Raw genomic sequence first — 12,818 nt, forward strand, 5'->3', positions numbered from 1 at the left:
CAGACATGATTGCAAATTCACCTGTAACCTCAGCTCTAGGAGCTGATAGGCCACTAGAGCATAAGAATCTCTGGGACTCACTGCACAACCCATCAGCCTCACTGAAAAACAGAGGGAAATCTTGTCTCAAGGACAAGATACCCTAACTCTCCCCATATGCATACACACTTACTGTTGATGATGTTGATCATATATTTGTGTTGCTCATGTGAAAATGCCTTTTAATACAAGGAACTGAGCACCTCCAAGTATCAGTATGCACACAAAAGTCCTAAAACAAATCTGAGGTACCAAAGGAAGACTGTGTTTCACTTAACAAATACATGAAGGAATTTCTTTTTTTTTTCCTTTGAAATTTAGAAACAAGTTTTATTTAAGATCTGAAATACAACTCCTAAAATATCAACTTTTCAGAAAACTGTGGCTATACAATTCTGCATTGCCTCTATCGTGTTAGAACATGCATTAGACTCAAATACAAAAACCAGGAAACAAATCACCATCCTTCAACAATTTGAGCAAATGCATGAGTTTCCAGGTATATACAGTAAGCTGAACCTTTGGCACTAGGAACCAGGGCATCTTATTACATAGCATTAACACATATTAGAAAACTGTGTAGTGTCAAAAGGATAGGACCAGCAGCATTCAAACAATGTTGCCAACTAGGCAATAAATGGTCTACTGAATTTCTTCTTTGTCTAATTACTACATACACCAGTAGCAACTTTGAAATGAGGAAAGGAGCAGGGCACTCCATTATTTTCTGTCTACAACAGAACAGGAAACAAACTGAAACATAAGTCCTGTTTTACATTGATATTTTTAAAGAACATCAATTATACAATGAAAGGACTAAACAGAAGCGTTTATACAGATACCAGACAAGAGTGAGTGTTCAGTAGACCTACACAGGGCTTTGTGATGATAGTCAGCAGAAGCCACTTTGTAATCACTGGTAGTAAATGGAGAGGTAGAATTCTTTGCCAGATACTTAAGGAAATCATGGAAATAACCCAAGAATAATGCCAGGCTTTTCTCATCAAGTGGCATATAGGCCAACATTGCCCCAGTTCTCACAAATAACCTCAGTAAGTGTGGCGCCCCATAGATCTGCAACATTGGCACATCAGGGTGAGCCAGCACAATCTCAGCATACTGAGGCCTTTCAAACTTGTAGAGCAACTGAGTGCCTAGCATCACATTGAAATATTCTTCTATCCCTCCCACAACTTCATTAACTGCATACTCCATATTATCAACATTTCCCTGTGATTTCTTGCAATTGGCATACTCTTCAAGAATGGCATTTACAGTCTTTTTAGCAGGGAGCTGGAACAATTGCTTCTGCCTAGTAACCAAGTCTCAGTCCTCCACCAGCCATGGTTTTAATTCTTCTGGGATCTTCACCTTCGCCTCCATCCTACTCTTGAATGCCTCCTTGCTCTCCACAGTGGGGTCTGCCCGTGCCCTTTTCTTCCGAGGGGGCTAGGAGACTTCACTGGTACTGCCACTGTCACCGTTGCCAGGAGTCTTCTGTTTCTTCTTCCTTGTCCTCCTCAAAGAACTATAAGGGGGGTTCTCAGCAGAATGACCTCCCCATCTTCCTGGGAGGACTGGACCAAGATTCTTCAGCTGCAAACCAGCTGACTTCTTTCCTGAGGTGGCTCCTCTCATCTTACTTCTCTGCATATTGCAGAGTTGGTTTTTAAAGTTATCTTCTTCAGCAGATTGTTGTCCACGAGTTTGAGAAGCCTTCTTTCTGGAACTCATTCAACCCTGTTTTTATTCCAACAAACAATGTTCCTTCTTTCCCTTCCAAGAATTCCTAATAATCTCCCAGATGGAATCTTAGGATATCCTAGGATGGTCTGGAAAGATGAAGTGGAAATACAGCCCTGTATTCTGCAACCAGGAATGGTTCTGCAGCCAGGGTCACATCTCCTGATCCTTACTCTATAGCAAACTTAGCATTTCTGATGATGACCTGAAATGAGAATCCCGTTCTTTCTAGCAGCCAACCCATGATCACCGCTGCTCCTCCAACCACCATAGTCAGAAATTTCTAAAGAAGTTGGCTGTTTCATAAAATGAAGTTTAACCAACCTTGTCATTTGCCCTGTCACTGTCTGTTAAAAAGAGGAGGGAAGGAGAGAGGAGAGAGGGGAGAGAGGGGAGAGAGGAGAGAGGAGGGGGGGGGGAGAGAGAGAGAGAGAGAGAGAGAGAGAGAGAGAGAGAGAGAGAGAGAGATTCAGGGAGAAAAAGAGTAACATCTCTAGATCACTTTTTTATGAAAAACCAATGTAATTTGTAATCTCTGCCCCATCTGGCTTCTATTGCTATTGGATAGAGGCTCAACACTGTGATACATAATGGCCCATATGCTGGCAAGTCACTACAAATGTCATTGCTCTTAGCTACTATTCAGAAAAGCTTTACATAATTCTACTTCCTTAAGATAATGACCCTTTAGATTTCCCTCCATGTGCCATGAGGTGTAGTTTTGGAGAAATAGATTTTGAAGTTCCTTTTATGCATCGTGTGGTCTGTCTTTGGATATGTACTTACAAATGTGAACTTGGGTTAGAAAAGACTCACTCAGTGTCAACATCTTTTTCATAAACACTTCCAAACTCCAATGAGTGCTAGAATATTGTGTGCATGGACTCACTCCTAATCAAAGAACCTGGGACAACTGTCCTTCTCTGAGCCCCAAAGTCTTAAAACTTTAAGTATTCATGAAGTCCATGAACTACAGAATCTGTAGAGATCACATTGTGAAATCTGCCAGACTCAGAAAAAACAAATTCTTCTTCCTGGTTTATCTTATATATAGAATCTAGGAGAGAAGATAGATATGATTGTGTTCATATATTTAGGAATTAATTATAATTTATAAATCAATATACATATCAACAATTAAAGAAAAGTTTGCCATGGATCTAAAAGAAAGTAGGAGTATATGGGAGGGTTTGGAAGGAGGAAAAAGAAGGAAAAATGGTACTTTATAATCTCAAAGAATAAAAAAATCATTTTAAAAGGAAGGAAAATAATTACTAAGAAATGACAAAAAAGTAATAAATAGTAGAAATAAAGATGGTCAAAGTACATTATATGCAGGTCTGGAAAAGTATTCATAAAAGCCCTTACTTTGTGTAATTAGAATAAATTTAATATTTCAAGGAAGAGTAGAGAATGCAATGAAATTACTCTCACAATTATACTGTTTTCCTTGTAAATTCCATCGTTATTTAATATTCCCAAATCTAAATAATTAATAAGGGAGTAGATCATGTATCTCATTTCCATTAGCACAATTAACAGAAAATGGAATGTTCAAAATATATGAATCCTTTTTAAATTTAATTTTATAGTCTTTTAAAATTGGTTTTGAGGTGTTTTTTTTTAAAGTGAAATGTCAAATAAGAGACTATGAAGTACAAAATGTTTAGCTTCAATGGCACACATAGAATTCTAACTACCCTTTAGAGATGTTAATCAAAAACCAAAATGGTCAGGCCTATCAGTTTTGAAGATGCATACCCATTTCCAATTTGCTTTACTAACAAAGAAACATGAGGGTCAGTAGCAGATAGAAACCCCAACCTTACTTACACTTCTAAATGAAAGAACAATGATCAATTTAAGATATTTTCCGGTATTTGAAAGTCTTTAAAAAACAATTATATGCATGAATATTTACATATATACATAAATATTCCATACTATAAACAAGTTTTCAGCAATTTTTTTAAATTATCTCATTTTATTAAAAGAATATTGAATATTTACATATATACATAAATATTCCATACTATAAACAAGTTTTCAGCAATTTTTTTAAATTATCTCATTTTATTAAAAGAATATTTTACAATAATTTAAATTATATTGCTGCCAAGCATTGTTGGGGCGCACCTAGAACAACATTCAGAAGGCTGGGACAGGGCTATCACTTGAACCGACTGTTGGACAGATTTGTGAAATGTAGTGTGAGATCCTATCTCAAAAAGTAACAAAATTTTGCTTTATTAAATTTACTACTCAATGGCATTGATTTAAACCTCTGAAATAAGACCCCCGTTTTGACTTCACTGATTTTTGTCTTTTAAATACATTTGGGAACTAGAGAGATGGCTCAGCAGTTAAAAACTACTCTTACAAAGGACCTACATTTGATTCCCAGCACCCACATGGTGGCTCACAACCATCTATAACTTTAGTTCTAGATGACTGAACTCCCTCTTCTGGCTTTCATGGGTACCAGGAATACACATGATATGCAGACATACATGCAGGCAAAACACAGATATACATAAAATAAAAATATATTTTGAAAATTATATCATTCAAAGAAGCCTATTTTACAGGCTTCTTCATCAATAACCAGATGTCTTCCAGAGCAAACAGGAACGGGCCAAAATAGAATGCTATCTATTCATAAGGATAAGTAAATTTAGGAAACGTGTCAAAGTCTGAGCATTTAGGACCTCTGTGGTACCAATGAGTAGGTCTTGCTTAAGGGGAGACAACCAGATAAAAAAAACTTTCTCTACCAGCCAAGGAGAAATGCATGAGACTCAAATGCACAGCACTGACCCCATGCAAAACTGGGGGAAAAGGACAGGCTAAAACATTGTCTTGGAAATGAGGAAAAATAATTTTAGCTATAAGTTACCACCTAAAAATGGGATCCAGGCAATACCATCCAAACTGGGCTTCAGTTTCCTCACCCATAAAATGAGAGGGCCTCTGATAAGCAGAAACACGATCTAAAATACCTTGCACTCTCAAAAGTAGTTGGTTGTTTTAGTCTAACTAAAATAAAGAGTCAGCAACTTAAACCCACACATGAGTTCCAAAATTGCTTATATTGGGGCAAGTACAATTTGGCCATTTTAAATAAGGCTTCCTCTGGGAAGTTCTTGGGACCACAATAACACACTCTCTTCTCCAATTTTTTTTTCTGCCCCAGGCTCAGTGTTGGTGGAACTCATTTGTTTTTATCCTAGCTTCCAGTCTTGGATGCCTTGAAATTTACTGTTGCATCTTCTTTATCTAGGATACCACCTGGTGTTGCTTTAAAGTGAATTTGATCCCCCACTAATTGTTCCTTTTATGTCAGCTATTTTAGCTGTTAATATAACCTCTCACAAGTAATAATCTCATATTCAATTCTTAGGACTCGAAACATTAGCCTCGTTATTATTACATGTTTTGTTGTCAAGTTAAGGTTACTTTAATAAGGAGCCAAGAAGCCAATTGCTTTATAAAATTTAACATAAAAACATTTTCATCAGAAACCTCCTGAAAATAAACATAGCCGTGTGGTTGTGACTCCTGTTAAACTTGCTCAACTCTAACTCTCAGGATTTTTTTTTCCTCATCAGTTCAGTTCAACAGGCATTTCTTTACAGTAAGCCATGGCGGAAGAGGCAGAATATCAAACTCAATCCATGATTGAGAGTGAAAAAACATGTAAATTTCACAGAATTAATAAACATGTTTCACGCTGCCTCAGGAGACACAAAAGAAGGGCTTAGGTATTGTCTCTCTAAAAGGCTTGGTTCCCAAAATATAACCAAGTAAACATTGTTGTAAAACCTTTCATGAAGGTTCCTCTAATAGTAGAAAACGGCTTTATTATTATCAATGGTGAGATATTATTATCAATGGTGAGATTTTTTGCTTCCGTGTGAGGTCTTCATTGCACGTTTTTACATCTGTTTTGTCCACTTTAATATGAATTGGGCCATTAATAATGTTAGAGGAGGTTAAGGTTGCAGTAATTGGTGTGCTGAGTAGTATACAAAAGAATGGACAAATCATATAAAATATTGTAGGGTACAGTACTAGGACTCTAAAAATTTCTCTTCCACTCTGAATTTTTAAAAAAGCTGCTGAGCCGTGCCTAGCTACTGGAGGTGGTCTCTACAGGTTCTATCTCCCCTTTGTTGGCTATTTTAGCTAGAGATGGGGCCACCCACCCATCTCAATATTTTTACCCCAGAATTGTTCCTGTCCAAAGGAAAGACAGAGACAAAAAATGGCCATCCAGAGACCACCCCACATAGGGATCCATCCCATGTGCAGACACCAAACCTGGACACTATTGCTGATGCCAAGAAGCGCTTGCTAATAGCATCCTGTTATGGTTGCCCCCTTGAGAGGTTCTGCTAGCACTTAATTAATACAGATGTAGACACTCTCAGCCAACCTTACTCTCAGCCTGGGGACTCCAATGGAAGAGCTGGAGAAAGGACTGAAGGAGCTGAAGGGGATTGCAACCCCATACGAAGAACATTATCAACTAACTGGACCACCCAGAGCTCCCAGGGACTAAACCACCAACCAATGAGTATACAAGAGGTATCCATGGCTCCAAATACATATGTAGCAGAGGATGGCCTTATCTAGCATCAACGGAGGGAGAAGTCCTTGGTCTTGTGGAGGCTTGATGGCCCAACATTGGGGGATGTTAAAACTGTGAGGATGGAGTGGGTGAATGAGTGGGGGAACACCCTCATAGAGACAAAGGGGCGGGGGGATAGGATGGTGAGTTTGTGGAGGGGAAACCAGGAAAGGGGATATCATTTGAAATGTAAACGAATAAAATGATTAATTTAAAAGAAGAAATTTGCTGAGCACAACCTACCATGTACTTCTCTAAAAAAGAACAAAAACAATGAAAGTGTGCTCTGCACGTTACAGAGTTCTAGTAATTCAGAGTTCTAGTAAAAGAGAGGCAATAAGACTTCTTCAAAGATGATGAATTTGTCTCTGTGAATTTTAATTTTGTCTTTTTAAATTTTTCTAAGTGCAATAGTGAGGATTCTATCTAACAAGTCAAGTCACCTTAACCTAGCCTTTTGCCTTCACTTGCTGTAAGTTTCTTTACCCGGGAAAAAAGACAGAATAAACTATATTGTTTTTATTGTTTCTTCAAGTTTCAACTTATTCAAGTGTGCACCATGAATAATTAAGAATTTGCTCTTATATGTCCAAATAATTCAACTGCAAGCTACTGATCATGACCTATGAATTCACAATCCAGTACCTTTTTATCCCCATGTAAGTAACACTAGCAACTTAAGTCACTTTATGTGGTAACGTAAAGCTACTAAAATTAACTGAGATGTTGATTGGTCCAAATAAAAAAAGATCTCAGCTTCTCAAAAGCATATGCTAGAAGTCTTCATATTCAGATAACATGAGTCACCAGGAGCTAAGCTCACACATGCCATGCACAACACACACACACACACACACACACACACACACACACACACATCTCAGCATGGAATGCAGTACTCCTTTTGTTTTTAATTTCCTCCTCTGATTTTGATGCATAGTCAAGTTTGTGAACCATTATTATAAACAATAAATGTTATGAGTTTTGAACACTGAGGGACCCTCTGTGCTCTAAATTAGTTTGGGAAAGCTAATAATAATGTGTATTATTGAAATTGATTCATAATTTCTCCTTGATTAACTAGTAATTGTTTGAACAAACTGACAGTAGTAATTCCTTGGGGCTATGATAATCAGCCAAACTTTTCCTACAGCAAGTGAAGTGCATTTGAATATCTCATATACTCTCCACAACTCTCCTAATGTTAATCATTATTACATCAGATGTTTGTATGGTGTTTTACAGTGTTTTAAGATAGGTTCAAATCAAGATTTACTCCACATAAATCTTGATTTGAACCTATCTTAGATGTATTAGCCCTGTCTTAAAAGTCAGGAAATTGAAGCTCATAGATAATTAATCCAGGATCCTACAAATAAGAAGAAACTTCTATTTAAACTGAAGTTTTTCATTTTTCTTTCTTTCTTTCTTTCCTTTCTTTCTTTTTTTGTGGTTTCTTATAAAGTATATTTTCTTTCTTTTTTTATTGGAATTTTTAAATTTACATTTCAAATGTTATTCCCTTTCCCGGTTTCCTGGGAAACCTATCCTTCCCCCTCCCTTTCTTCTATAAGGGCGTTCCCCTTCCCATCCATGCCCCCTTCCCACCCCCTCCCCCCGACATTCCCTTACACTGGGGGTCTAACCTCGGCAGAACCAAGGGCTTCTCCTACCTTTGTTGCCCAACAAGGCCATCTTCTTCTACATATGCAGCTGGAGCCATGGGTCAGTCCATGTATAATCTTTGGGTAGTGGTTTAGTCCCTGGGAGTTCTGGTTGATTGGCATTGTTGTTCTTATGGGGTTGCAATCCCCTTCAACTCTTTCAATCCTTTTTCTAATTCCTCCAACGGGGGTCCCGTTCTCGGTTCAGTGGTTTGCTGCTAGCATTCGCCTCTGTATTTGACATGCTCTGGCTGTGTCTCTCAGGAGAGATCTATATCCGGTTCCTGTCAGCATGCACTTCATAGCTTCATCAATCTTATCTAGTTTTGATGACTGTATATATCTATGGGCCACATGTGGGGCAGGCTCTGAATAGCTGTTCCTTCATAAACTGAAGTTTTTCTGACTAAAATGCTTCCTATTTTCATCATATGAACAGTAAGAGTTGTTCTTGACATGATACCGTTTGACGTATCAATATACTCACATAACTTCAACCTGATTTTTACCTCGATTAATTCAGACAGCTAAAGCATTTTTATTTTTATAAAATTTGCCAATTTTTTTATTTTTATTACACTTGATCTGGAACACTCTTTCCTCAACAGCACAAATGATTAGAACAAACTTTCTTGTTGTTTGACTTGAAAAGGACTCATTGCTAGGCACTAAAGGTGGAAACTCTTTCTCCCACTAAGAAGTAAATGAATCTAAGCATAACAAGAAAGATAATTATAAATACATTCAGAAAAACCAACAACTGTAATCAAAATCCAATAATAAATTCAATATCACCCCTCGATAAGAACTGAAGTCTTGATGGAGTGACAAGATTTTGAGTCAGAGGAATATGGCCCAAATTCTTACCTACTTAACAATTATATCAGCTTCAGATTACAAACAATGTTGAAAATCCAGAAGTAGGGTACGCATTATTGCATTAGTTTTCTGTTGTTCCTGATACACATTTCCACAAACTTTGTTTCTTAAAATAACCCAAATTTATTTTATGGTTTGGAGGTCAGAAGACTGAGGCAGGTGTCTCACTGAGCTAAAATCAGAGTTTCTTTCCTTTGGGACACTCTGGGGGAGAATCCATGGCTTTGATGTTTCCGGCTTCTAGCAGTTCACTGTATTCCTTGGCTTTTCACCTCTACTGTCTTCAAAGGCAGCAATGACTAGCCAAACATCTTTCATATCATCCCAAATGGGTACTGAATCCTGTACTCACTCCTCTTTTAGGGACTTCTGGGATCGGGTAATCCAGTGCAATGTCTACAACATTCAGGTGCTCGGCACTTTATCCCATCTGTTTCCTTAATGCCTTTTGCCACAGGTTCTAGCAGATCCAAACAACTAGGCTGACAGCAGGAAGAGGTCTGACACAGCTTCTGTCTCCCTAGATTACACCTTGTTGATTTAAATATATACTTTCCAGTCCAGAATAGCAAGTTGTATCCCTAAGTCACATCCTATAGTAAGGTGTCTCCATCTGTGCCCCAGATGTGACAAGGAACACATGGTATTGATTGAGTGCTATGCTTCTTAAATTCTTAGATACTGGCTCACTCATTATAATCAATTGCAAATTGGTTTTACTAAGGACTTACTATTCAGACATCTACACAATAAGAGTATCTTCCTGTGCAGATCAATCATTTATGCCTATAATACCACACATAAATGCTGAGGCAGGAGGATTGCTGTGAGCTTAAAGCTGAACTGACTGAGCTAAATAGTGAGACTTCCTTCAAAATATCATCAGGCTGTATACCTAGATGTATTCTTTCTTTCTCACTTCTTTTTCTTCTTCCTTTTAAACTAAAGATGGAATCTTCTGAACTATATTCCGGCATCATTTTTTTTTTGGTTAATTTGAAAGAGAGTAGACATCATTTGACTTTTTTTCTCTCTCCAGGAGAGTATTCTGCTCTAGGAGAGTATCCTGCTCTATCCCTAGGTATCAGGGAAAATTAAGTTATGGGACACCTAATTCAACAACTTTCTATCTACAAAGCTTGTTATATAATAAGTGATTTCTGTCTCATTCCCAATGCAGTATCTTACACACAGCATATATCTAATGAGTAGTAACTATTATCACTCCTACCAGCCACTGGCCTGTGTGACTGAACTTTTGAATGTGCATGCCTTAAAACATTTAAGACATATTCCTTTCCTACACAAACACACACCTTAGGAGAGGCTGGTTATGGCTTTTATCCTAGTCTTGATTTTTTGTGTGTGAACAGTGTTTCACTATGCTGACCAGAGTAGGTTGAAGTCATGCTTCTGCTTCTGTCTCCCAAGTTGCTAGGATTGTGTGTGTATAGCATCTGTCCCAGCCAGAGAATCTTAAATAATTACCACCTGGATGTAATGTATTTAGCCACGTAAGAAATACAGGCAAAATACATTCTAAAGTGCTAAGAATGACATTAATATGGATCATTTCACTAACCCAGTGGTGAGGGCTGTGGTGATGAGAGCTTGTGAGAAAAACAGAGCAGATCTGGGTACAGAGGTTCTTACATGTGGCTTAGGAGATATGGATCCACTGAAAAGGGCATAAGGAAGCCAGAGGTCAGGTATCATTCCTTGGGAACTATCTTGAGGTTCTATTCTCTTTTGTTTATTTGGAGAAAGGGTCTTTCACTGGACTAGATCTCACCAAATAAGCTGGACTGGCTAGCCAGAGTACCCACAGGAATCCACCTGTCTCCATTTCCCCAGCAGTGAAATTAGTGTGCGCCGTCATACCCAGTTTCTTTCGGTAGTGATTTAGTCACTGGAAGCTCTAGTTGGTTGGCTTTGCTGTTCTTATGGGGTTGCAAGCTCCTTCAGCTCTTTCAATCCTTCCTCTAATTCCTCCAAAGGGGGTCCTGTTCTCAGTTCAGTGGTTTGCTGCTAGCATTGACCTCTGTATATGGAGTATATAGTGAGTACTATAGCAAGTACTTTACTGGCTGAGCAATCTCCCTAAACTCTGGATATGGTATTGTTTGGTTTCATTTGTTTGTTTGTTTCTAGTAGAGATTCCAGAGGATTGGGGGATTATAAGGTCATGATAACATTTTCCAGAGACTACACAGACAAAAAATTTGAGTACCAATCCAAATTGTATGGACTTCTCTGATAAGAGACTCACTCAACATTTTTGATTGAAGCAACATGAAATTGGCTATTGAAAATACTGGTTTAAAAAAAGGTATTTTGTTTTTTGCTGCTTGAGAGGTGGGGGATATTTCTAAGTAACTAATCAAATAGTCTTTCTGATTATAAATAACTGAAGTTCAGGTGACTTATTCAGTCCCATGTATTACCAGACAATAGAAGAAACCCTATAAACTTTGGAAAGCACAAATCTTTCAGAACCATCATTAAAATCAAAGGCCCAATCTTTCATTTCACTTACAGGCAAGTAATGAAACAATCTCTCTAAACATTAGTTTCCTGTTCTATTTAAAATAAATATATACTGCATATTCACTGTAAAAATAAAAATTATTTAGCTACTCTTATTTTCAACACACATTGGTGCATAAGTAACATAACATAACATAACATAACATAACATAACATAACATAACATAATTTTCCCCTCTAGAATGAGTGATTCTTCCCTTTGAGGCTGTTCCACTTCCCTTCATAGTTATATTAAACGTCAGAACCTCCATGAATAAAGTCTATGTTTACCTGGTCACTCCTTCTGGAACTTCCATTCTGCCCAAAGAACAGAATGGCAGTTAATACCAACTCTCTAGACATCAAATGGAAGTCAAGATTTTCCTCGGATAATCTTCTAAACTATTCCAAAGGAATATTCCTTTTTCTTTTTAATAACACGATATTATTGTCATTCCTTTTTTGTCTTTTTTTCTTGATCAACAGATGTGCTTAGCATAATTGCTAATAATGACATATAGCTGCCATTCAAGCTTATCTTAATTCTATTTTTAAGGATTTATTTATTTATTTATTTATTTATTTATATAAGTACACCATAGCTGTCTTCAGACACACCAAAAAAGGGCATCAGATCTCATTACAGATGGTTGTGAGCCACCATGTGGTTGCTGAAATTTGAACCCAGGGCCTCTAGAAGAACAATCAGTGCTCTTAACCTCTAAGCCATCTTTCCATTCCTCTATCGTCATTCTAAACAGACAGAAAATTTAATCTTCCTTTTACATTTCCTAACATTTTTTCTAGAAATAAGCATCTAGAAACCTCAGGCCACACAAATAATTTTAACCTCTTAGAATCACAATTGTCAACAGTGAGGAGAAAGTCAAAAAGAGACTAAAAAGGTAAGTAACACATCAAATTCATAGTCACAGACCCTTTGGTTTATGGCTGAGTGGCATCAGAATTTGACCCATGTCAAGCCAGAGTCCCATGGTCACTACTCTGAAGTACTTGAGACCATACATAAACTCATTGGTCATTGCCAAATTAGTGGTGCAGATCTAGCAAATTCCCAAACAAAAAGATGTGTTCCCCATCACTTAGTATATTTTGTGGATTTTTTTGTCACTTGTCCATCTTAGTCCAAGATTGAGGTGAACGATAATTAAAACTGCAATTGAGTTGAAACCGTAAAAGAAGTCAAGGGTCATCAAAAGGAGAGGGGGACTTTAGAACTAGAATCCTAAAATTAAGTACAAAATATTAGAAAACATATCTTAATAGAAAATAGGGAAATTCAGTCTCTGGCAGCCATAGGGAGAGGCGCTGCTGCC

At 37.5% G+C, this 12,818-nt stretch overlaps 1 pseudogene; it reads right to left on the minus strand.

The window, feature by feature from the left end:
• Positions 1-855: 855 nt before the first annotated feature.
• Morf4l2-ps2 (mortality factor 4 like 2, pseudogene 2) lies at positions 856-2,289 on the minus strand (annotated as a pseudogene).
• Between the last annotated feature and the right edge of the window lie 10,529 nt (positions 2,290-12,818).

Source organism: Rattus norvegicus, chromosome 9, assembly GCF_036323735.1.
Source record: "Rattus norvegicus strain BN/NHsdMcwi chromosome 9, GRCr8, whole genome shotgun sequence".
NCBI classification, from domain to species: Eukaryota; Metazoa; Chordata; class Mammalia; order Rodentia; family Muridae; genus Rattus; species Rattus norvegicus.